Source organism: Dermacentor albipictus, chromosome 1 (assembly GCF_038994185.2).
Source record: "Dermacentor albipictus isolate Rhodes 1998 colony chromosome 1, USDA_Dalb.pri_finalv2, whole genome shotgun sequence".
In the NCBI taxonomy this organism is placed as follows: domain Eukaryota; kingdom Metazoa; phylum Arthropoda; class Arachnida; order Ixodida; family Ixodidae; genus Dermacentor; species Dermacentor albipictus.
Window position 1 is genome coordinate 473,506,347 of NC_091821.1, and position 23,669 is coordinate 473,530,015.

Genomic DNA, 23,669 nt, shown 5'->3' on the forward strand with positions numbered 1-23,669 from the left:
TTTTGTATTTCTAAGTGCTGTTCATACGAACGTTACGAGCACAACTACCATGTCCAAAAAGAGGAGCAGCTGAAACCAATTCCACCATAAGTACAGTCAATAACAATAATAATAAGAAGAAGAAGAAAAAAGAACGTGTATACGAGAATTGTCCGTGTAACGAGGCCATGACCCACAAATGAAAAAAAAGCATGCTAACAATGTTTCCCAGTTTTTTCCAGCCAGTGCCGTTGCGACTGCATCACGTGGTGATTTTTCTTCTATAATGGTTAAGCTATATAGCACGTTTTTTATGCGAGCGATTAACAATAGCCACATGAGGGAAGAAGTGTTTACATTATACTAAAGTTAAATTTGCTGAATCGTGCAGAAAAAGAATAAAATGATTTCGCCAAACGGCCCCACAAAGATTCGGTATCTCCATTTGAGAACGATCAAGGAGTCCCGCAAGAAAATGAAACTATTATCAGTGGATTATTTAATCCACTGTTTTCATAGTAATTGGAGAGCAAGAAGAATGTGTCTTCTTTGTTGGTATCAATCCTCACTTATTTTTCATTTATATATTCAGCTCTGTAGTTCTATTCGTGCACGTCTCTCTACCTCCGTCTCTCTTTTTCTCTCCCTTCGTTTTATCTCTCTCGCTCTCTATAAGCTGAATTTCTTTTCTGCTTTACAAGGCTTAGTCAAACGGAATCGTGCATGTTCATGTAGCATTGACGAGAAAAAGAGAGGTTCACTTGAAATGTTCCATACATCTTCAAAGTGGATAAGGCGCAGGCCGAGCTACTTCAGTTGATTACTGGGCAGCAGCACTGCAGCATACTTAGACAGAAAGCAGTAGTTCTTTTATGCGTTGCATATTGCAATCACTCAGTTCAGCCCTTGGGCGCGGCAGGGCAGCCACCAACCACGTGACGTGACGTCACGACAGCCGGAGGAAAAGCTGGGCCCCAACTCGCGCGGTCGCGCGCGGCCGCAGCCACCACCTGACTGCCGCTCCTTCCGCTAGGGGCGCTGCACCGGCGCGTGACGCGAAAATCGAGTGCCGCCAAGCAATACCTCGCCCTCAAAAAAAAAAAAAAAAAAAGACCGCGCAATATGCAACGCATTCTTGGCTTAACCAAGCTAAGCCGGGCCATTTTTTTTTTTAGGTGGGCGTATACCATCAATTCGCACAAATGTCTCAGTGATTTCACCATTAATTAGGCCTCAAAGACACGCGGATATTGGTTCCAGTTATCCGGCAAAGTATGACGCACGCACAGACGACTTCTGAGCCTTCTTGTGATTACCAGCGAATTAAAGGTCGGGTCGAGTTAGCCGCTATCAAACTAATGGAGATAGGCTATAAATTACGGCACGCTTCCTTGGGGGCATTTAATGCCGGAATCACACGGCCATACAGATTTATTTATTTATTTGTTTGTTTGTTTGTTTGTTTGTTTATTTATTTGTGATACCCTCAAGGTACATAATTGTACATTGCAGAGGGGAGGGGCGAGTATAGATTCCAAGAACAAGGAATTTCCAAGGAACAAAATCAGTATGAAAAAAAAACTAGCAATGCATTCATAACAAATAACAGAGACTTACATAACATGAAAATACATAAAGAATACACTTTAGCAAGCAGACAATGTACGCGAATAAGTGCATAATTATGCCATTTGCCACCATACATTATTTTATGTTGATTAGTGCATTCCTAAAACGAGTGGGGTCACTGACGCTTACTAATGATGTAGGTAGATTATTCCAGTCGACTGAAGTCCTAGGAAGGAATGATTGTGAACACGCGACGGTGTTATGACGGGCTACGTTAACTTTATGTACGTGGTCACGACGAGCCGAATCATAAGGCTCAGGTTGGACCAAAGAGGGAGATGCATTGTGGTAGTGAACTTTATGAAAAAGGGAAATGCGCGATTCTTTTCTGCGAACAGATAATAATGGAATTTGAATTAATGTAACACTAACAGTGCGAAGGTAGTTAGCTAAGATGAAACGAACAGAGCGATTTTACACTGATTCAATTTCGTTAATTAATGTGATCTGATGAGGATCCCAAACGGATGAGGCATATTCTAATTGGGGGCGGACGTATGTCGTGTACAACAGCCGTTTTAATAAAACTGGCGCTAGCGAAAAATAAGACACAGGTAAAACTTTGACAGATAAGTGAAAGCCGTTCGCTTAGAATCTAAAAAAATAAACCATATCGACTACGATGATAAGGAGAGCACAAAATACAAGGTCGAACATCCCCCGACATGTGCAAAATCAGCGGCAAAGGCGAATGTACGCGAAACTCGCACAGTGTAAGTATGCGCTGCTACGCAGTGTGACACAAGACGATCGCGTCGGTGATTGCGTATGAGCTCAGTCCACGTGACTGGACGATGGATCACTGACGCAGCCCGCAGACAAGTGTAATTCGGCACAGCGGCACCGAATCACACCGCAGTCGAGCTGCTAGAGGCGCCCTTCGCCATGGAGCTTCACACAATAATCACTAGAGGGAACACTGGCTACGGGAGCTGCGGTTGGGGCGGTTTGGCCGGCATGGGAATTATGGGAAGAGCGCGGATTTGCCTAAACTTCCTCCTTCTGGCTTCGAACGGCTCCGCGGCCTTGTAAATTGGTCATGTTCAACAATGTACTACGCAATAAATAATGAGGTAAACATGACTAAATATTGTCCGACGGCGGGATTCGAGCACAGAACCTCTAGCACGTAAGCCTCATTATGGAAACCATTACGCCACGGACGCACGCAACGACAAACGGCATAGAACGCCTCTGTGAATTTATTGCGGGGCAAGCTGCAGCGTGTTGAGACGCTTGGCGCGTTTTAATTTGGCAACCTCGACAGGTTGAGCCGCTGTACTCAGTAGCGATTGCGCGCGATGGCAGAGTATTTTGCACTTGGAAAAGTGCATGTCGCTTTGAAATTTATGACAATGAAGAGCGATAAAACGTAATAAACAAAGCCACAAGAACGTCTGAATCCACAAGTACTAAGGTCACGCAAATCATTCCCATCATTCCCATGGTGGTTGAACGATTGCAGCGCCATAGTTCCCTCTAGCAATTGTTGTGCGAAACTCTGTGCCCTTCGCCGCAAGTTCAGCCACGCCACCTTTGTCCGTGTGGAGTGAATCAGCGATACACGCAGTTCAAGTGTCGCTGGCGCCACAGAATTAAGGAGGCAGCCTTTTTTTGGGGCCATACAATTCGGAATTCGGAACGTCACCTGTAACTAAGGGCGCAGGACGAATGCGAGGAAAAAATAAAGACGAAACAAACACAAAGAAAAGCACCACCATAAAAAAAAGTGCAAGAGAGATGGGTGGGTGGTCTGCAGGTATAGAGACAAAAAGAAGAAAGAAGAATGAAAAGAAAAAATGAACAACGAGAGAAGAAAGCCTCGCTGAACGACAAGAAAAGGGCGTGCTCTCGCGCGCGTATCCGGCCGTTATCGGAGCACGTATAGTGGTAGTATAGTGCGATTAATAGAGACACAGAAAAAATGCAAGAAAGAAAAAAAAATGAGAGAAGCACGACTCCCAGGTGCGCAGCGCTGAATATTTTAGGGAGCCCAGCCGCCTCGTTCTCCCCTCGCTTCTCGGGCTCTCTCTCTCTCTCTCACTCGTTTTCATCTCGGTAACTCCGTCCATGGGTGCGGTCCAGGTTTCGGCCTGATTAATGGACTCAGTCCGCAAGGGCGGCGAAGAAAACAAAAGAAATGCCTGCGCGGCCCTCTTCCTCTTCCGCCATCACCCTTTCCCTCCACTCATCTGCAATCGCGCCGCGACCATTTCATAACCCTTACACTCACTGCTCTCTCTCTCTCTATCCAGCTTGCGAGCCACGCGGGCAGCACACGTTATTCGATGCGTGTGTCTAAGAAATGGAGAGGAATAGAAAACAAAATACTGCGAAAGAGTAAAGAGGGATATCGCGATAAGAGTCGAGGCAGCGACGATTTGCGGACGGGAGGGAACCGGCCCCGGCATTTACATGAACACTTTCGTGAAGCGACGGCGACGAATGGACGAAGATTAGTGCGCAGCCGAAAGGGGGGATCGCACTAAGTGAATCTGGGCTTCACTGCCTCCCTTTTTCCCTCCTTATGCTTATTTCTGCCTCTCCACACCACTCCACCCTTTTCTTCCGGCTTCCCGAACGCGAACGGAGCGCGCAAACGACGTCATCGTTCCGCGAACTGGTATATAACCCGACGAAAAAGAAGCGTCATTAAACAACGAATCGCCAATCTGTTCCTGCTTCCTCGTTGCATATTTCGGCTTTTTTTTTTTACTAATTTTGAGCAAGAGCAGAATAAGAGCAGTTTACCCCTTCAGTTTATTTGCTTCAAGCTCCAAGCTATAAACTAAACAAACCTAACATGTTTCTCGGCTACGCTCAAAGCTGAAAAAAAAAAAATGTACACACCGATATGAAGCAAAGGGGACCGCCTTCGACATCAATTGAGACAGCGCATTCGTCGCAGGCGCAGGAAAGATATTCGAGTACCACAGTGCAGTCCTTCAATATGCTCTGACAAATCACTGCATGAAGACAAAATATAGAAAACGCGGACACCACTTATAATTATCGAGTGATTCTTCAAGGTTGTTGTTGGTGGCGGTGTTGTTTGCTTCCTGGGTATTTATTGCGGCAATGCAGCAAACATTCTGAGCTGCTATACTCAGCGCCCGCGTCTGTGCCTTTCTGTAAGCGCCGATCTTTATCGCTGCTTTCATCGAGAAGTTCCTCCAGCAGATTTCGCAATGAGCGAAATGTGCAGGCTCTACACCTCCATCTGCCAGAGTCGTCGTAAATTAACCATGATGTAATTGGCATAATAATAAGAAAAAAAAAGAAGGAGAAATGTGGAGAAGGGGGACGGAGTTAAAACCGTATGTTATACGCATCCGCGGTGCCTTTTGTTTTTCAGGCTCCATATACATACGAAATAAAACAACGTTACTTATATTCTATCCAACCCCCCCCCCCCCCCCCTTAAGAATGAAAAAGAAAACTACTTTGGAAGAACGGCAGCTTTTGAGTATGCTATGCGAACCAGCAGATTTCATTGCAGCTTTTTTTTTTTAAGGTGGGAGCACTCAGATAACGCAGTGTTTTTTATTTTGCTACCTCATTTAAAATAAAGCATGTAGTGCGACGACTCCACGCTTACTTTAGCGCCCTTAGCCGTTCAATGAGGTCACCGCTCACAGCAAGGATCAAATTTCGCAGGGCACAAGTCGTACTCCTTGAGCTGCTTCAGATGAAAGCGACGGTTTCATTTTCATATATATATATATATATATATATATATATATATATATATATATATATATATATATATATATATATATATATATATATATATATATATATATATATATATATATATATATATATATATCGCCTGCGGCCGCGGGGACAGCGGTGTACGTGTATGCCCGCGCGTGCGCGTGTGTCGCTTGCGCAAGCGCTCACTACAGGAGCCCTCCATCACGACTTTTGAGCCGAAGGGCAACAGTGAAACGAGGAAATTGTCCCAGTACCCGTATGGTCGCATATAGTAAGGATTCTGTTCGTGCGATTCTCTCGGTTTGTCGTCGTGCCGGCTGTTACGACTTTGCACCGCTGCACCACGATTACGACTTTGTGGTCCCGTAGCGCTCGTCACCCGTTTCGTGACAGAGCGTTGGTAGCGAAGACTCCGAGCCAGGCGTCGATGAGAATAACAAAAGGGACTTTATACACTATATACAGGTCATTATACAGGACATGAACGGGTCCGCACTAGGGCCGAGATCTCACAGCAAACGCGACTGCTCCCGCACGGCGACGTCCGGCGAAAACTCGTGACACATCTCACCCCAGTCGAGAGCGGCACTCTGCTCCCGGTGGGTCGGCGGATCCGGTTTTCGAGGCGACCGCCTCGCGGCTTTATACTCCTCGAGAACCATTGTCACTCAAACGGCCCAATACAAAGTCAGCACTCGACGGTCGTCCGAGAGGTCCAACCAGCGACCGCGCTGGCCACACGGTTCAAAGTTCGCGCGCGCGGTGACCTCCAGGCAAAAGGAGGTGCGGCGCCGGGCTGTCTGGCACTTGCTGACACTTTGAACATGCTGCCCGCCGATGCTTCTCCGCAGGACACCGCTGCCTGACGGCTCAGCATCTTGACTTGTCAAGGGAGAATTTGGGCGCTCGCAGGATAAATTCTGCATCTTGCAGATTCGGAATCCGGGCTTGTGGTAATGGCACAACACGGCCAGCCTAGTGGCCGACTCCGGCGATAGTGCGAGCGGTGGTGCGTGCAAACGAATAACGAGGGGCAGGAAAATAAAGCAAGGGAATATGAAAAAAAAAACGTTACAGAATACGGCCTCAGAGCGTGGAGCCTGGAAATTTAACCGCACACTAAAGCGCGCGCAGCAACCATTCATTCGGGGCTAGCGGCACCTTACGCGGGTGTGTGCACGCATCGCGCGGCTTCTGCTGTGAACGGAGGAGGCGATATAAACGACCACGCAGACTTCCGCATCTGCAACAACGTGATCATCGGATGTTGTACAGCAGTCAGCAGAGCGTGCTTACGACGCTCTACCGTCGCAGTTTTGTTTCGAGTCGCCATTCGCTCTTGAATGTTTCACTTGCTTGTAAGTTTGCCCTCTGGACAGTTATTACGTATATATTTGCGGGAAGCTTATGCGATTAGAATCGCTCACGATGCGGCCAAGCTTAGTGGCACGAACAGGAAAGTTAATAGGATTTCGCGCTAGCAGTTGCGCACGTCTACTATGCCCGGATAATTTCAACATTTGATTAAGCATAAACACTGCGGACAACTATGTACAGATAGACAGAAGGTTTAAACGACGGCCTGTCAGATTACAGGCCCTCTATGTGCGTGGTATATCCCCCGTATAGGTGAACAATAAAATGCAAAAGGGGAGAAGCTTATTGAACTTTAATCATGCGATTGGCGCAGTCTGGTTAAGCAGGGACAGAGGTGCACATGATAAAACAAGAATAAATTATAACAAATTACAGCGACACATGGCTGCTGCAACATAAAGACCCAGCTTGAGCAACGATGGAACATCAGTCTCGTCCAGGCGAGCGTCGCAAGGGAGAAGGGAAGAACGCTTGCAGCAATGACACCGCGCTACAGCGAGCGAGCTCGGCGCATCGAGGCGCCCTAACCAACCTTTCAGCTAAGCGCACAGCGACTACGATGCAGCGCGCAGCTGCGATGATGGATCAACCCAGGCGGCGCCGACGCATGACGCAAGCCTGGCGCACGCGCCCGAGCCCCCGCGAGAACCTTTCGCGAGCGTCTTCCCCCCCGCCCGGGTCTTCGCCGCCGAGAACGTGACCAACAACGTGCCTTGATGGATGCGCGCGCGGAACGCTTGGAGACGCGGACGTCGAGCGCGCCCGTGTCATCAAACGGCGATTGGGGAGCGTTACGCGATCAGTTAAGAGCACATAAAGGGCCCAGAGTTGCCCGACGTCGAAACGGGGACGCGACGCACGGGTGCTGCCGACGTCTATGGAAGGGCACACAATGGGACGCGAACGTCGGCGCGCATGCGGTGCGAGCCAGAGATGGAGAGGACAACGTCTGAAAGACGCCATTACGAAGGCTCTCGTAAGAATCTCTGCAAGATGACCGAAAAGGCGTCGCCGCATTACCGACCGAAAGACGTCTTCTTCTCGTGATCCACTATGCCTTTCTTGAATAGGATTTTGGTAGTTGCGCTTTTGAACGGCCCCGATACCCTACACACTGCTTGCGTACCTCAGGCTTGAGATTCCGCGGTTGGCTAAATGTCATTTCAGCATCGCTTTCTTCACTGTGCAGGAAGTCGGTCATGCGCAGATGAATCAGAAAACGCTTTTACGTATGTGGTTTCTGCAATCTGTCTCGAGCTGTTTTACAAGCAATGCGTGTGCGGAAATTGAGGAAGCGGCTGAAGGACGCCTCTGGTCCCGCAATCGGACAAGGATATTAAGCCGGCACAGAGTTACAAAGCATATTGTTCCGGGATATACAAGTCAGATCACCTCCACTCGCCAGCCACTCTGTAAGATGAATTACCCATTGATTGTTAGAGATGAACTAGGACAGAGTGTTTGCAATAAATTGCACAACTGAAGCCTTGCTTACAAATGCGAACACAACTCATTGCGGCCAGGATAATGCTTAACTGTTGACGATATCCAAGTGGATGTCTTGCTCAATAAAAATATCTCTAGCGCGTTTTTTTTTTTTAAATCAGGCACCACCGGAATTACCTGGTCGAGGCAGCTGAGCAACACTTAAAGAAGCGTGCATTATGCAGCGTTGCTTTCGTTAGCACGGCCAGGACACGGCGCGTAGCCGACGAAAGCAGTGATGCACCTTCGGTAAACCACGTCAGATTCCCAATAATTTCTTACTCTACCTCTCCCTCCCTCAACCGCCCTCTCTCGCTCTCTCACCCACACAACTCTGCCTCCCGGGCTCTCTCTCTCTCTCTCTCTCAGGCACACACGCACTCAACGTACACAACGCACGTGCACTTTATACAGCTCCAGCATCATCGAATGAAGGCGCTCCTACCGAGATCCGTCTCGCAGCAGCCCATCCCACCTCATCCGGGAAGCCCCTGGGAAGAGGGCGCTCTCACCAGGCTGCGGAAGATGCGCGGTTAACGTGAAGCCAGGGCCGGGGCCGGCGAACAAAGGCGAAAGTGCAGGCCGCACTCGAAGGGGAGCCCCGCGCTACCTGGCCCCGCTGGGGGCGGACAGGTCCGGTCAGCGCGGCCGCAGAGCAAGGTGCCCGCAACAGGTGCCGACTCCGCCACGCCCGCCGGTGGATGGGCCCTCCTCGCAGCCTTAAATGTCCGAGGGCAGGGGAAAGGGGAGCGGCCACGCGCGCGAGGCCGCGCAGCTAATCTGACACCGTTGTCATCGCGCGTGCACGCGCTCGCGGTGAGTAATTGCTCGCCTCTTCATCGCGGGTTCCGCTTCCCACCGGTCTGTACACCGAGTTGTACAGTCGACGCGGACCCGCGGACAGGCGGGCGCAGCGTCAGTGTAAACGTGTTCTGCAATCGTATAGATAAGCCGCAGGTAGGCTTCACCACGCGAAGAGCAGGGAGGCACTTGCAGCAGCACCCTACACTGTACAACAGACACGCAGAAGGGTTTGCCGACGAATTCAGTATATACGGCGGCCTACGAGGCCGGGGCATCATTGGGCGCTTACGCCGGCATCGTTCGAGAGAGGAAGGAAAGGCAGGGAGGTTATTTGGACGTCGTCGAGTCAGCTACCCTACACGCGGGGAGTGAAAGACAGAGAGAAGAACGGAGGTCTTATCAATCACGTCTACTAGACGAGGTGCGGCATATTTACAGTCCGTTTGTCAAGTCCGTCGCTTTCAAGTCTTGCAGAACAGGTGGTGTGGCTTTTTTGGGCACACGAGTTGTGACAAGGTCAGGCTCTCAGGACTTTAAGCTTGTCCAACGGGACGACAGTCTGCTCTCGTCAAGGCATACCCAATACTCCGGCGTTATTCGCGAAGCGGGCAACAGTGGCAGGAGGCTACATGAAGTTAATAATATGCGGCTGGAACTATTTCCTAGTACCACTCCATTGTTCTCTCTCTCTCTTTTTATGCGAAGCATATTACGAGGGCTCAACCCAGCTCCTCAGGCGCGGCGGTGACCATGAAATCACGTGACACCGTGACGTCACGACAGAGGAGAAGTGGCTTTGGCTCAACTCTTGCAAGACGGGCTGGGTGGGAATCGAACCAGGGTCTCCGGAGTGTGGGACGGAGACGCTACCACTGAGCCACGAGTACAACGCTTCAAAGCGGTACAAAAGCGCCTCTAGTGAATGCGGTGTTGCCTTAGAAACGCGCTGTTTCTAAGGCGTGCGTCTCTTGCTCAGGCGCACATTTCGTTGCCGCGCCGAACGCTGCTTTGCTCGACGCTCACCGCGTCCAATGCGGGGCGCGTAGTCGCTGCCCTGTAGCCCATTGTCTTACACCCCTTGGCGGGTCGACGGGAACGCTGTCGCGTTCCACTCTTGAAGGCGAAGAAGTAATGCATGAGTTGTTTCTTCGTCTAGCCGAACCAAATATAGCCAAGCAACAGCAGTTCACCAGGCTAAACAGTGGTTCAACAACTAAAATAAAGGCTAGTATGCTTCGCATCCTGGGCTTAACCTTACCTAAGCCACAGCCATTTTTTTATCCTACATTGTGCAATGGCGCATCCCGGAGACAACGAAGGCATGGAGGTGACATAGCCCCCGCATGACTAAGGGCGTAAATAGTGTCAATGGATGGTCCGGAAATAACGGCCACAGATGAATTAAACTGATGCCCGATCACGTGTAACGGGTGGACGACGATTAAGACGCGTACAAGGCGGCTGAGCCTAATCAGTGCGCTGTGCATGTTGACCGACCATCGCAGCGTCACTTTCGGACAGCGCGCAGTGCTAGGACCTAAACTTCGACCTGTGGCATCTGAAACACAGGTCGCATCTTAGAGGTCCCATGATCGCTCGAGCGTGCACTGCGATCACGTACGCGAGAACTCGGGGCAGAGCGCGGTTCTCCTGCACGGCCTTGACGCACCTGCTGCCGAGTGCGCGCAGCGTGCCGCGATGTTCTCGGTGCTGACTACGCCGTCCCGGATCGAGCATCCTGCGGGCGCGTCGTCGTGAGTTATAAGTGGTGGCGGTTGTGCAATGCGCGCGTTGTAAAGCCAAGCAAAACGCCGCCAAATGTATGTAAGGGGCTCATTACCTTTTAGCCAGCTTTGTGTTCTTGCTAGCCCGGCACTCCACCGACGCAATTCATAGAAGTAGCAAAAGAAGTAAGCTAGGGGTAAACAACGCGCTGCGCACGAATAGTCGTTTCACCAATTGCGTTGGCTGCCACACTTCAAGTAAAACATAAAAATCAATCAATTTGTAGGATCTTTACGTGCCGAAACCAGGATCCGATTACCAGGCAGGCCGTAGCGAGGGAGTCGGGCTTAATTTTCACCCCGTAGCGTTCTTTAACGCGCACCTAAATCTAAGTACATGAGCTTTTTTATTGTTATTATTATCATGTTTTTTTTTCATTAATTCGCCCTTTTCAATGTGCCGCCGCCGCTTCAGGAATAGTCCTGGGTAGCGCAACGCAATAGCCAGTAAGCCACCGAGGCGGGTATTCCTGGGAATTATTAATCGCGGAAACACTAACCTTGCCATTTTATTGGGAAGGCCTGTTACACAGACGTCGTTACGACCGGCCATTTGGGAGGGAATTACTGCAACCCTTGCATGAATGACAGTCTCGGTTGCTACCACCGTCGTCTTCATTCTTTATCTGCCATTCTTTTTGATAAAACACCCATTCTTAATCTAATCAATGGCTGGTATGCATGCTGCCCAAGTCACTCTTTGCGGTTCGAATAGGCGTTCACCCTTCACCGTCTTCGGTATCTTCAATCGCCCTTTTTTTTCTCGCATAATGAGCTCTTAATCCGACAGCTGAATCATTGTAACGGCACGAACAATACGCACTAATTAAGCTGGATAAAGCGGTTGAGGCGAGAGGACGATGGGGGTAGCAACGTATAGCATGGCTGGACACGGCGCTTTCCTAAAAGAAAAAGCTAGAGGGAGAAACAAAAGCAAAAAATAAACAATGTGCGCAGTGGAGCAGAGGTTAAAAATAAATAAATGAAAAAGACCGCCGCAACCGCAGTTTGGGGCAGGAGAAGCGCTGGCCCCGCTCTTTCAATTAGGCGCACGTAACAGACCGGCAGCTGCGCAAGCAACTCGATGGAGTCAGACGTCCAACACAACAAAACGCCTCCTGCGATAAACAGCAGCAGCTGCGCGATTGTATAGTCGCCGCTAGGAGTCGCAGTCGGCGTACTGTGGTGAAGAGTTGAGAAACAAAAGCACGAAATGCCAAAAGCTGGACAAAAGAAGAAAAGTGTGGCACGACTAAATAGCGTGAGTCAAAATTTCGCGAGAAGTGGGGGAAAGAACAAGACATCCTCAAAGCGGAAGCGTCCCTGTTGTAATGCGACTCGCGTTTGTCAGTGTCTGCGGAACTGCAGCATGTGCTCAGTGTAACGCGATGCGCTTTTATTACTAACTAGTATATTTTCTTAGCTGCCATAAGATAACGAAAATAAGAGGAAGAAGAAGAGAACAAACGGCACACCTTTTAACTAGAGCTATTGAGCAAGCGTAACTCTGACTGCGAATATCGAGAGACCTATGTTACTGCAAGAATGCCTAAAACATTCCTACGACCTCAGAAGCTAGCCGCTATTATGGAGCGATACTTCTGAAATCACGTGACCCAATTAAAAAAAAGAAGAAAGGTCTTTTTTAAGAATCATTTGGCTAGCTTCCTCAGTTTGGCACCCGGATCTTGCTAACTTTAAACGCAATCTGCTTGCAATGTAAATACAATTTGCAACTCGAGCAACTACATACGCTGCAAATGGTTATGCGTGAACGCCAAGAGAGCCACACCTAGTTCGCCAATGTAGAACTTGTTCAAAGGTCGTCTGTGATGGCGCTTCTCGCACAAACGCCCAAATTGGGAACCCACTTGCGAACTTTGATAAGCACGTATACCTCGGCGGTGCACCACGCTACACCAACGTCCTTGCTTTCAACTCATGCTCTGTTACCGTGGCTAGACCACAGCCTCAAAGTGCGCTAAGTTGGTCGCTGCCATGATTCAACTGGAAATATTATTCTTGCCCCGTGAACTTCTATAAAGAAAGAAAGAAAGAAAGAAAGAAAGGAAAAGAAAGTGCGTTACAAAAGTAGTCGGCACGCAAACTTGAGCAGAAATTTTAAAACTGCGCCTTAATTTATTTATTTATTCTTCTTAAATATAGTTTCTGATCCCGGAGCAGAAAGCAGCGGAAGATAAGGTGAGCCTGGAGCGGGCGACAAATATATCGCAGGACATCTTGGAAGGCGTTATCTAAGCGATCGGCTTGTATGCGAGCGGCATTGGAGTCGGGGAGGAGGTCCCGTTCCACGCATGTTCTTGGCACAAAGGAACCGCCCGTGCAGAGCAGTATGCGACATGAAAGGTAACAAACTTACCTTGTTAGGGAGGGCGCGCAGAGACGACATAAACAAAACACGGCGCAAAACACGAACCATGCTTCAAAGGAGGGTCGCTACGATACACCTTACGAATATATATATATATATATATATATATATATATATATATATATATATATATATATATATATATATATATATATATATATATATATACAGACGCGGGCACCGTCGCCGCAATAAAAGGTGTATCGCAGAGATGCGTATGTTGCCATCTTGTAATTTTTTTTTCAGTTTATTTGAAAGACACTGTTTTGATTTTTACTGACGCACGCCTATCATGATAAAAATTACTTTCATAAGCGCTGCATCTGCTAATTTTTCCTTCATATCAGAACAGCATTTTGATAAACGCCCTATGCTCGCAACGTCCATTACGTAGCCAAAATTGAAACGTGTCTGACAAAAAGGTGCTACCAGCTGTAGGCTTGAGAGAAGCGGGCGGTGTGCAGACGCAGGGTTATAAGAAGGCTCGCTAATCTATTTTCGACGCACGCTCACGTCCGCTCTATATAATGGCGGCATCGACAGGAACATTAGCGAAAATTAAGCGATGCGGATGCCACGCTTACACCTGCTGCGAGCAATAAAAGCGGCCACACTCTTCGCTCCTAGCTACCAGCGCTTTTGTTTCTTCGCTCTCTATCCGTGGAACAATAATACGTGCTAGCGTTTAAGCGCACGCTCGCTGCGAACCTTACGGTCGCTGCAGCGCCAGACGCAAGAAGAACGTACACACCGACTTCATCCAGCCTCTAGGGGGTCAGCAATCTGGCCCTCAAAGTGACACCCTCGGCGCCATTTATTTCTTTCTCATGCCCTATCTCGCATTCTCCTTTGCAGGGTAGCAAACCAGATATATACGTCTGGTCGACCTCCCTGCCATTCCTTCCCATTTACTCCTTTCTATATCTCTCCCTCTGTCTGGAACATTATATGAAAGGAGTTACGCGAAGCGCATATGCGAAAACCGTCATATTCTTAACAGTGTCATAGGTAAATGAAAGTGCAAGAAATGAGAACCTGCCGCCAATACAAGCAGATGCACAAAACCTCAGCGTGTTGTCCGCTTTAACTGACATACGGCGAGGGCAGGTTATCACCTATGCTTTCTTGAGCATTCCTGTAAGTGCATTTACAAACTTGGACCGGGGAGTGTTCGACACAGCCATTGACGGTGGCGGAGACGGAATTGGAACTGCTATTATACAGAAGGTGTCGCGTAATTCACGACCCCAGGAGCAGACAACTGGTCAACAAGCTCTTTATATGCAGTGAGTGAGGATAAAACAAGGTTCGTATAAGTTGCAACGTTCAAATAACGGTTACATAGCTATTGCTCTGAGTGTACTGTGAAATCACTTGCGATTTCTTTTTTTCTTTCATTACTCGCTACGATCCCGGGGTGGCATGCCAATACAATTTATCAGGACACGCATTAGAAATGCCTGCAAGATTTCCAATTCGATACATGCGTAATTAATTGAGTTCAGATTAACGAAAGTGTGTCGATGAACTGCAAGAGCAAGTATACTAACTTTATTGTCTACATACGGGCACCTCTGTGTTCCGACAAGCAGCTGTCAAGTAGATAGCTGTGGCCAGCGTGGACGACAAAAAAATGCAAGTGATGAGCCTCTCTTTAAGAGAGCTGTTGTCCAAACACAGTCAAATCGCAAGGGCCCGTATTCACAAAAACATTCTTATGGCCAGAACTGTTCGCAACAGAAGATGTCAGCCAATCGTGAAACTGGACATATCACTAGTGAAGGCTGCTTACCAATCGCAAACAATATTTAAGAACGAAAGGGCTTGTCAATGCGGCCCCAGATTCGCGAGCTAGGTGTTATGATCTCCGTAGTTGTATCTGAGCATTGTGCATGAGATCAGCCTACGTAATGCACGCGTAATGGCTACAGCCTTTCGCATTAAAGAAGTGAGTTGCGTGATATATCGAGTTACGTGCAACGGCAAGGGTTCGCCTTCAATCTCACGATAATTAAACACTGGAGTGAGACTACGCGCACAAATTGGTAATTCATTTTCGATCGATGGTGCAGCGTCGATGCGATTGCCGCAGGGCACGGGTGCTCGACATCGACACCACCACACGAAGGCGTCGTCGACAGGGCGTGGTGTCGTAAGCTTCATATGGAATAAAGTCACAATGAACGAGTCCGGCGCCACGAAGGACTGTCAACGCCAGCGTTATGGCGGTGCACACAAATAAGGCGCCAATGTTGCACGTCAAGGAGCGGATGTCGGTTTCACGCAGAACTGCAGGGGCGGTCTCGCCAGCGTGCGCGAGCTGTTGCACCGTGCAAGGCCCTCGCTCGCGTTAGCCAAGACGTGGGAGAGTTCGTCCCTCCGAAAGAGTCATGGAAGCAGGTGTCAAGCAAAGGCCAGAAGCAGGCTAGTGAAGACTGTTAGGGAAAGTGCTACGACGCTGCGGTGAAGTTGGGCTCAAGGCGGTACCTCACATTCCGTGACGCAAACGAAAACGTCTTGACGCAGAACGTTGTATGATTAAGAAAAAAAAAAGAGAAGAAATTAAAAATAAAAAGGGAAGTAGCGTTAAAATTCAATAACGACAGCCATGAGTTCTTCGTGACTCGCTTAGGTTGTCAAAAAGCGCAAAAAAAATGCCTAAGAGGGAAAACAATATAAATAAATCAAGCAGCACCGGGCAGGAAAATAAAAGTCCACGTTCTCAAGCGCGCTCGAGCGACTCGCGGGCCGCCGCGGGCGTTGTCATCACTCGTCGACGCACCCGCCCGAGTCTAATCCGATTTCGAATCGATGCTTCTCGTCGATTTATTCGCTTCTTTCTTTCTTTCCTCTCCGTCCCAGTTACCCTCGCTTGACCAGCGTGTAAACACGCGGAGCACACCAGCGCGCCACGATTGATGAGACAGAAACGGCTCGTCGATGGCCCGCGGGATTCGCCGCGGCGCAGTGCACGGTACGGAAGCCGCCGCCGCCGACGACGAGGGCAAACGCGGGAGGGGCCGCTTACCGGCCGACAACACACGAGTGCCGACGACGCCACCACGTCTGGCCGAGTGGAACGGTTAGACGCGAGCTCGGGGAGTTCTTTGCTGTAGGCCACCCGTCGACATACCCGCCAGTCTGGCCCAGCGGACGCAGCAGCTGCTTTACGTCTGCGGCGGTACGAGCTGGCGGCTCGATCAACGGACACGCTGGTGGCGATGTATGGCGACGGCGTTGAATGCAAACAGCCAGTGCAACGAAATTTCGATGCACGTTCAAGAGTTCTGGTGGCCGAAAATATCCTGGAGTTCTCCACTATGACAACATTCGCTCACCCACCTGTCTACCCACAATCAATCAATCAATCAATCAATCAATCAATCAATCAATCAATCAATCAATCAATCAATCAATCAATCAATCAATCAATCAATCAATCAATCAATCAATCAATCAATCTTTCCATGCTTTGTCATTGTTTTCTACAACTATGTATTAGCTTTCGAAGCTAACCACGCCTCTTACTTTCCCGTGCAATTTCCTGGTGACCTCGCGATGCCATCCTTCCAGCACATGACCTCGTCATCGGTTTCGTGGGCAGAGGCGACCGCAGCCGCTGAACTGGTGCTAGCACGGTAGCCTCGTGGAGGGCGAGACCTCTCGCCAGTCGTGGCGCTATTTCGCCAGGACTGTTAACACGTGTGGTACGAATATGCGCTGAGGACCGGCGTGCGTGACGCTATGGGACTGCCTGAGCCAAGCCCAATGATGCACACCGCGAATCCCTGAGTAGCCCACGGGAGGGCAACGTACAAGCGCTGGTACGGAACAACAGTAACTCGGGAACACCGAGCATGGAGCATTCACGGAGAAGACAGGCAGAAGTGAATAGAGTTTATATATTCGGCTCGTCCAGAAGCGCAGGCAGGAAAAGAGAATAGATAACCGAAAAAAATAAGAAATACGTGGGGCATACATTCGGCTAAGTGTACTGCCCACCACGAGCTCTCGCTGCGAGAGGCCAATGCAAGATCTCGAGCATTTGAGGCCGCAAATACCAATCCAGTACTCGTAGCGCAGCTCGCTAACCTTACGCCGGAGTTGTGTGCGACACTCTCAAACAAGAGTCAATAAACCAACCTAATGTAACCGCCCTCGTCGAAGTTCGAAGAAGCAAAATTGGCGAGAGGGACAGTGCTTCTTTTTTCCTTAATATATAAAAAAATAAATAGCAAAAGCAGCACCACTTTGATATATTAAGGGTCGAGAAAGCTCGGAAGGAGATGGAGGAAGAGGAAAGAAAGAAAGAAAACGGGACGATTTGTAACGCGACCACCACGGCGGAATGACGTCGCCGTAGCGAGCAGCCGAACTCCGCGAATGTCTCCTCCACAAACGGTGCAAACAAGTCAACTCGCCACTGCGTGCGTGTCGCGGACCTCAAAGCTCGGGCGCCGGCCGGTGGCTGCCTCGAAACACACTGGCCTCCCTGGGATCCATTTGTCCCGCTAGCTTTACGCCGTGTCAGGCCAAGGCACGCGGCGAAACAATTTTTAACGCGGCCGGACGGAGTGATTAATGGTCGCTTTCCGGGACCGGTGTCCGCTCGCAGAGAAGGAACCTTTGCCTACTTTATTGTTTTCTCTTTCATTTCTCTGGTTTTCCTATAGCGTACGAGACACACGCCGGAGGCTCCGAAGTCTAGGGTGTATCCTGAACGACACGCGAGACAGATGACGTATCTGCAATTGTCGAGGCAAAGCGGCCGACACCCCCTGTACGGGTTCCTGGAGGAGGAACCATTTCGCCCAAACGCCACCAGCTTGGCCGTTTCGTTTCAATTCACTGCCACTGCGGAAGAGACGTACTGGCCAAAATCCACTGCGACTGTGCGAGTCCGTGTGCGCAGTTCGGTTGAAACGACGAGTAAGGACTGACATTACGGTGTGCCTTTACATAAGCCGACTTAGGAAGACTTGTGGAATTTGCAAAGAAAAACTAGCGACTAAGGCAAACATAAACCATCCCCATACCACGAGGTCAACGTTGAACTGTTCTTTCATTGTCGTTTACCTCTTTCCCTTACGCGAGTGGATAGGGTAGCAAACCGGACACTCGTCTGGTTCACCTCCCAGCTTTTCTCTCCATGGATTCTCTATCTCTCGGCTCCTTTTTCATGTGTGATATGGTACGTTGTGGGCATGCAGGTAAGCACAAAATCTTAATTTTGCGACGCTGCAATAAATTACTGGTGGAGAAATCCTGGCACACTTTGTAAACGGACACGACTTTCCTTGTGCACTGCTTGCAATGTAAGAGAGGATATAGTCCACTTTATCTGTTTCTGCAACCGCTTTAAACGGTCCTTTGCAGCAGCTGGAGCAAGTCTCTGGCTAAAATCTCAAAATGTTCACCTACGAAATGTCCGGTACCTCCATTGGAGGCGTTGTAATTCCTATGCGAGAAAACATGCCAGAAAAGCTTTCTGATACACCTTTGTTGTTCACATTCACACTTCTCTCTCTCTCTCTCATATAAATGTCGCATTTTGTATCATTTTTTCGAATAATGGTGACGCCCGGTGCTTACAAAGTCGCGGGCGAAGGCACAAGATTTTCCGAAATAGCTGAGAATCAAAATCTCACCGTAGACTAGCCTGCCGCTCGATGTACATTGAAAATGATACCGCTGCGATGAAAACGTCTTCGCGCCCTAAAAAAGTTGCATATACCCAATGACCACATGATTATCACCTGTAAAACAATTGATCACGATTGCGCTGCACTTTGATTGCAACTTAGAGACATTAGAACCCATAACGACGACATGAACTTCAAGTAAACTCTTCACAATTAATAAAGATTCCGTTCGCTTTAAGATACGTGCATAAAAAAAGAACAGGAGCAGCGATCACCTATGAAGTCGGGGTCGTGCACCGTGATGGACTATGAATTTTAAAGCAGAAGCCAAGTGTGTTGCAGCAGACGTCTGAACAGTATCTGGCATTTCAGAATCAGCCTTTCATTAAGCGCTCCCTACCACATCAATCGACTTCGCATCCAGTAAGTTCAACTTTACCTCGTCATTCGGAGGGTGCAAATTTTTCAGCGAGTGAGCTTTAAACAAGAGGCAGTAGGCGAGCGACGCAGATTCCTTTCAGTGACGAGCTATTATTGTTCGGAGGACAAAGACTCTTCTAGAGCAGAATTAAGCGTAAGAAGTGCAGCACGAACCATGCATTGAACGTAGGCACGAGGAAGCGTACAGTCAAGGACGTCTTTTCAGGCTCTCACACAAATCTGAACCCATTGAAAAATTTGCATGCAGCGAGCTGTAAATACGGGAACGTATACTTTGTTCGGTAATAAGCCACTGTAGCGCTGCCGTTATATACATTTGCATATGCCACATTAACATCTCAAAATTACAAGAAGAGACAAAAACGATCATGTTTAAAGCCTGCCTCACGCATCCAAACGTATTTACGATTGAACCTGCGCTAGGAATCATGTTAATGTGCACAAATCAAGTCGCAACAGTTTGGTGAAAGGCAGCAGTGATAAATGACGGTGCTAGTAAGTGAACGAGCCGCCCATCTTTGCTCTTCTTTTGACAAACAAAATTTTATGCCAGACAAATAGTGAATTTTGACTGAGTAGTTGAAATATCTCTGGGATATATGGCATGTAGTTAGTGCATTGGTGGACGCAGAAAGACTCCGCGATAAATTACAAATATTAGTCTGTTCTAGGTCGTGGTAAGACGTAACGATTCGGTTTTTCGGCTCTACACCGTTTTTTCATTATCTATCGCTCAATACCAGACGATTCTGCTGATAACGTGTAAGGCCGTTCGGATCGAACGACGAAGCGCGAAGAAGTATAAAATTGCGACAGGGTGCTTACATTGCCCCGGCCCTGGTGCTTTCCGTCTCTAATGGTGCTGAAGATGGCACGAAACGCTAGTGCGCCTAAATTTCCACCACATAGAATTGTTTCACGCGGAAAGCGATAACGAAGCGCGCCCTGGCGAACGAGGGCCAGTAGACGGCGCTTTGACACACAGGGACGCGCAGCGCTTAAGAAATGAGAACCCGCGCATTCGCTCTTCTGATTGGCTGTCGCCAGCTGCCGCTTCCGCACCGGGGGACGTATTACGTAAGGATTCTTTTAGTCCGATGCTTATTCGCTGCCGATCATCCGTCCCGCGTTAGCGGGGGCTCGGCTTCGTGCGAGCCGAGGACGATGGGCGAAAACAGAAGGAAAACGAGAAGGATGATTACACAATACGAGCCGAGTGCGATCTCCGCGCGGTTTCATATTCCGAAAATAGGCGGTGTCTGCGCGCCCGAGGTGACGCAACTCGCAGGCAAGCTGATGAAACAAAAACTATACGGAACCCAGAATGAGCCCATAACTAGGACGATGCGAGCCGCTGGTAGAGGGGAGCACATAGGGAGCAACAGCAAGAGCTTTGGCGCCGCCACAATCCGCGATGGCTTAGCGATGAACACTTCAGTGTGGTGTCGTTGAAGTTGAACAACTCAGCTGGGAGTCAACATTTCCTTCATGAGAGAAAAGCTGCAGCGTACCAGTGTATACCGGCTTGATCTAGGCGACCATATGAGTGGTTGCGTTACGTAAGTGAGTGTCGCCAGCGTACTTACTGAAAACGGAGGCTCTTAAAAAAAAAAAAAGGTCAAACGCTCCGGATGTGTCAGTATTCGACGCGGAAGAGAAAACCGCCCTGACGTTACCGCCATGCCGCAACGTGTACAATAGAGACTGCAGCCCTGAACTTACTACTGAGACTCACATTTCCTCTATGGGTTCTTTGACGCTATGGAACTTATAAGAACGACGGCATCCCGGCAAATGGCGACGTAAAGCGGTTGCTGATACCCAAAGCAAGAAACAGTCGCTGCGAAAAGCTCCAACATACAGCCAGGCACAGTCAATTCACAGCGATGTATCACGTACAACTGTCGACTTCAATTGCAAGGTATGCGCAGATATGAACAGCGAATTACGATGAAATTATCCGTTGCGGAATCGAATACAGAAGTCGAATTCTGGCATCCTCGAAAGCCAGTGAAAACGGTAATCAAATGAAATTATACGGCGAAATTCCGCTATATGCGGACGTTTTCGACACGGCTAGGAGTGATTGACTTGCTTATTATGGTCCCCTCCCCCCCCAAAAAAACAACAAAAGAAACAACGCGCTATTTGGACAATCACGGGCGATTATCGGAGCGCGCAACGGCTACAACGGCCGCGCGAGCTCGCGCAGGGCGAACGACGGCTGCCGCGACTGGATGCGACCGGGGAGTTTGAAGGGAAAACTGCTGGAGTGCAAACTACGTCCCGATGGTGAAGCCGCACAGGAAGGGCACGACAAAACTATAAATAAGCGATAACAAAAAAAAAAACGTCGGAATAAGCGCTTTTCGCCCACTTCCCGCTAGTTGATCAACTTCCTCGGTTAATCATGGCTTACGTTACCAAACAGATATGTATCTGCGTATTACTGGTTTTAGAGTGAAATCTGAATATCCTGGCATATTGGTATTGGGCACAACGTCATCGATATTAAGAAAAAAAAAACACTATTTTCGTTGGGAACAAATAGCTTTTATTTTCTAATTAGCCTAGCATTACAATAATAGAGCCAAATCACTTGATCTGTAAGCGGACATCACGCGACAAGGCTCTATTTCAGGTGAAGGAGGGGCAAGAATTGGCTTCAGCTTTCCTGGTATAAGAAGCTATGGGAGCATCCACTCCGGCAGTTTCACTTTAGCCCCATTCGATGCGACACGCAGCTCTTATCGTCGATATCTTCCCGCCGCACATCGAAGCCCAGAGAAAGCCGAAGACGTAAAATTTAATATCGTTCACGCTTGAAACAAGTAGCCATGGTTGCATAGTTCGCCGTTAAATATCTAAGATGCCCTTTCATGGGCGGCTCCAACATCGCTTTGTGCATGATATCCACATAAATACTGCCGTTGTCTTTTTAACATTGCGTTGTAATGTGAACGCAAAAACACTGAGATATGGAACTTATAATCCAGCACGGAAAACTATTGAGTAGCGCCAGTTTAAACAAAGCCAGTAGCGCAGTTACAATAATTAGATTATAACAGTCGAATTTCCTAATTTTATGATTGACGTTTAGTGGAGTGCGCAGTAATGGTTAGTGCGGTCAGCGATCCAATCAAGGCTCTCTAGATTCTGAGTCACGGCGCCAGAAAGGCGCACGGGCTCTTTGCGCGTACAAACCTGAAGGACGGCCTGGGCGGTGAGTTCGGTTGGAAGCTGCCGATCCGACGTGCGGTGAAGGACAGATGCCGGCTCGGCGGGCACCGAGCGGGAGCAGCACCGCGGCGTGGGTCCCGGTCACCGGTTGGGTTCACACTTGAGGCGTCGGCGGCGCTCCAACACCAGCACAGCGGCAAGTCCGCCGCTCAAGACGCGCGGTAGCCGACCGGGCGAGCGATCGTCGCCGAAGTACGCTCTGAAACGCATCCTCCTATTTTTTCTGCATTTCGGAAGGACAGGCCCCTTGCGTCGGCTCTTCACTCACGCGCTTCGGCGAACTCTGTCGACGATGTGTCCCGTCCGCAACGGCGGAGTGATTCTTACACAAATCCAAACTTGGGCAATTACTTTCGATACAAGATCTCGTAATGCTGACGGCGCAGACGAGGGAGAGAGTGTCCCTTCCGATTTTCTTCTTGCACAAGCGCGATGATATTTCTAGGACAAATTATTCTCTCCGTACACTGGGGTAGCCGTTCCGGTACCTCTCCTCAGCGATGTCCGGCACAGGCGCCTCGGCTTAAGCTGCCGGTACTACAAGTCCTGCGATCAATGAGCCGGCCAATAACTGCCGAAACTTTCACACTACAGCAGAGAGAAGTGTTGCAAGAAGTACCAGGCGTGAAGGGAAGAGTGGTCGGGTTAATTCCACGTCGGACACTGTGAGAAACGTCGGATCCGCCCCGTGCACACCACGCCTCAAACTCTCCAAACCGACGCTGGTGGACTCTCTCTTGCCCCTCTGGCCGGAAGAAGAGCGGCGCCGAGTCGATGCAACAGCGGCTCGCCGGCGGCAGAGGAATCGAGTGGGGGAACCGCGCAACCGTCTAGGAGGCCCTCAGCTGCCGGACTGATTGGGCCGGTGGACGACGACCGTCTGCCGACGCTGGCTGCGCGCTGGACGGTGGCGCCACCTGGCCGCCAGCGCCGCGGCGGCGTTGCCAGCGTCGCGGGCGCAGCGCGGACGCATGCGCCCTCCTGCCGCTATCCCCCCTTCACGCCCTTCTCTCGCCCCCATCAGGCAGCCCTCGCCGCTCCTCCCACGCGCTGGCCCTCCCCCCCTCGCACTGTGCACCCCTCTCCCAGCACGGGCCGCGGCGATCACCGGCAGTGTACGAGGTGCCATCACGGGTGGTCATCTCATGGACGGTGCCGGTATCGGTCCCGGAATCGCAG

The 23,669-nt window shown here is 49.5% G+C and overlaps 1 protein-coding gene across 1 annotated transcript in view; it reads right to left on the bottom strand.

Annotated features, from left to right (window-relative positions):
* LOC135908902 (uncharacterized) overlaps positions 1–23,355 on the bottom strand; it is a 636,710-nt gene extending 613,355 nt beyond the window's left edge. The window contains exon 1 of the mRNA XM_070532480.1: positions 22,455–23,355. The gene's annotated coding sequence lies outside the window, so the exon portion shown is untranslated. The remainder of the gene's footprint in view (positions 1–22,454) is intronic.
* Between the last annotated feature and the right edge of the window lie 314 nt (positions 23,356–23,669).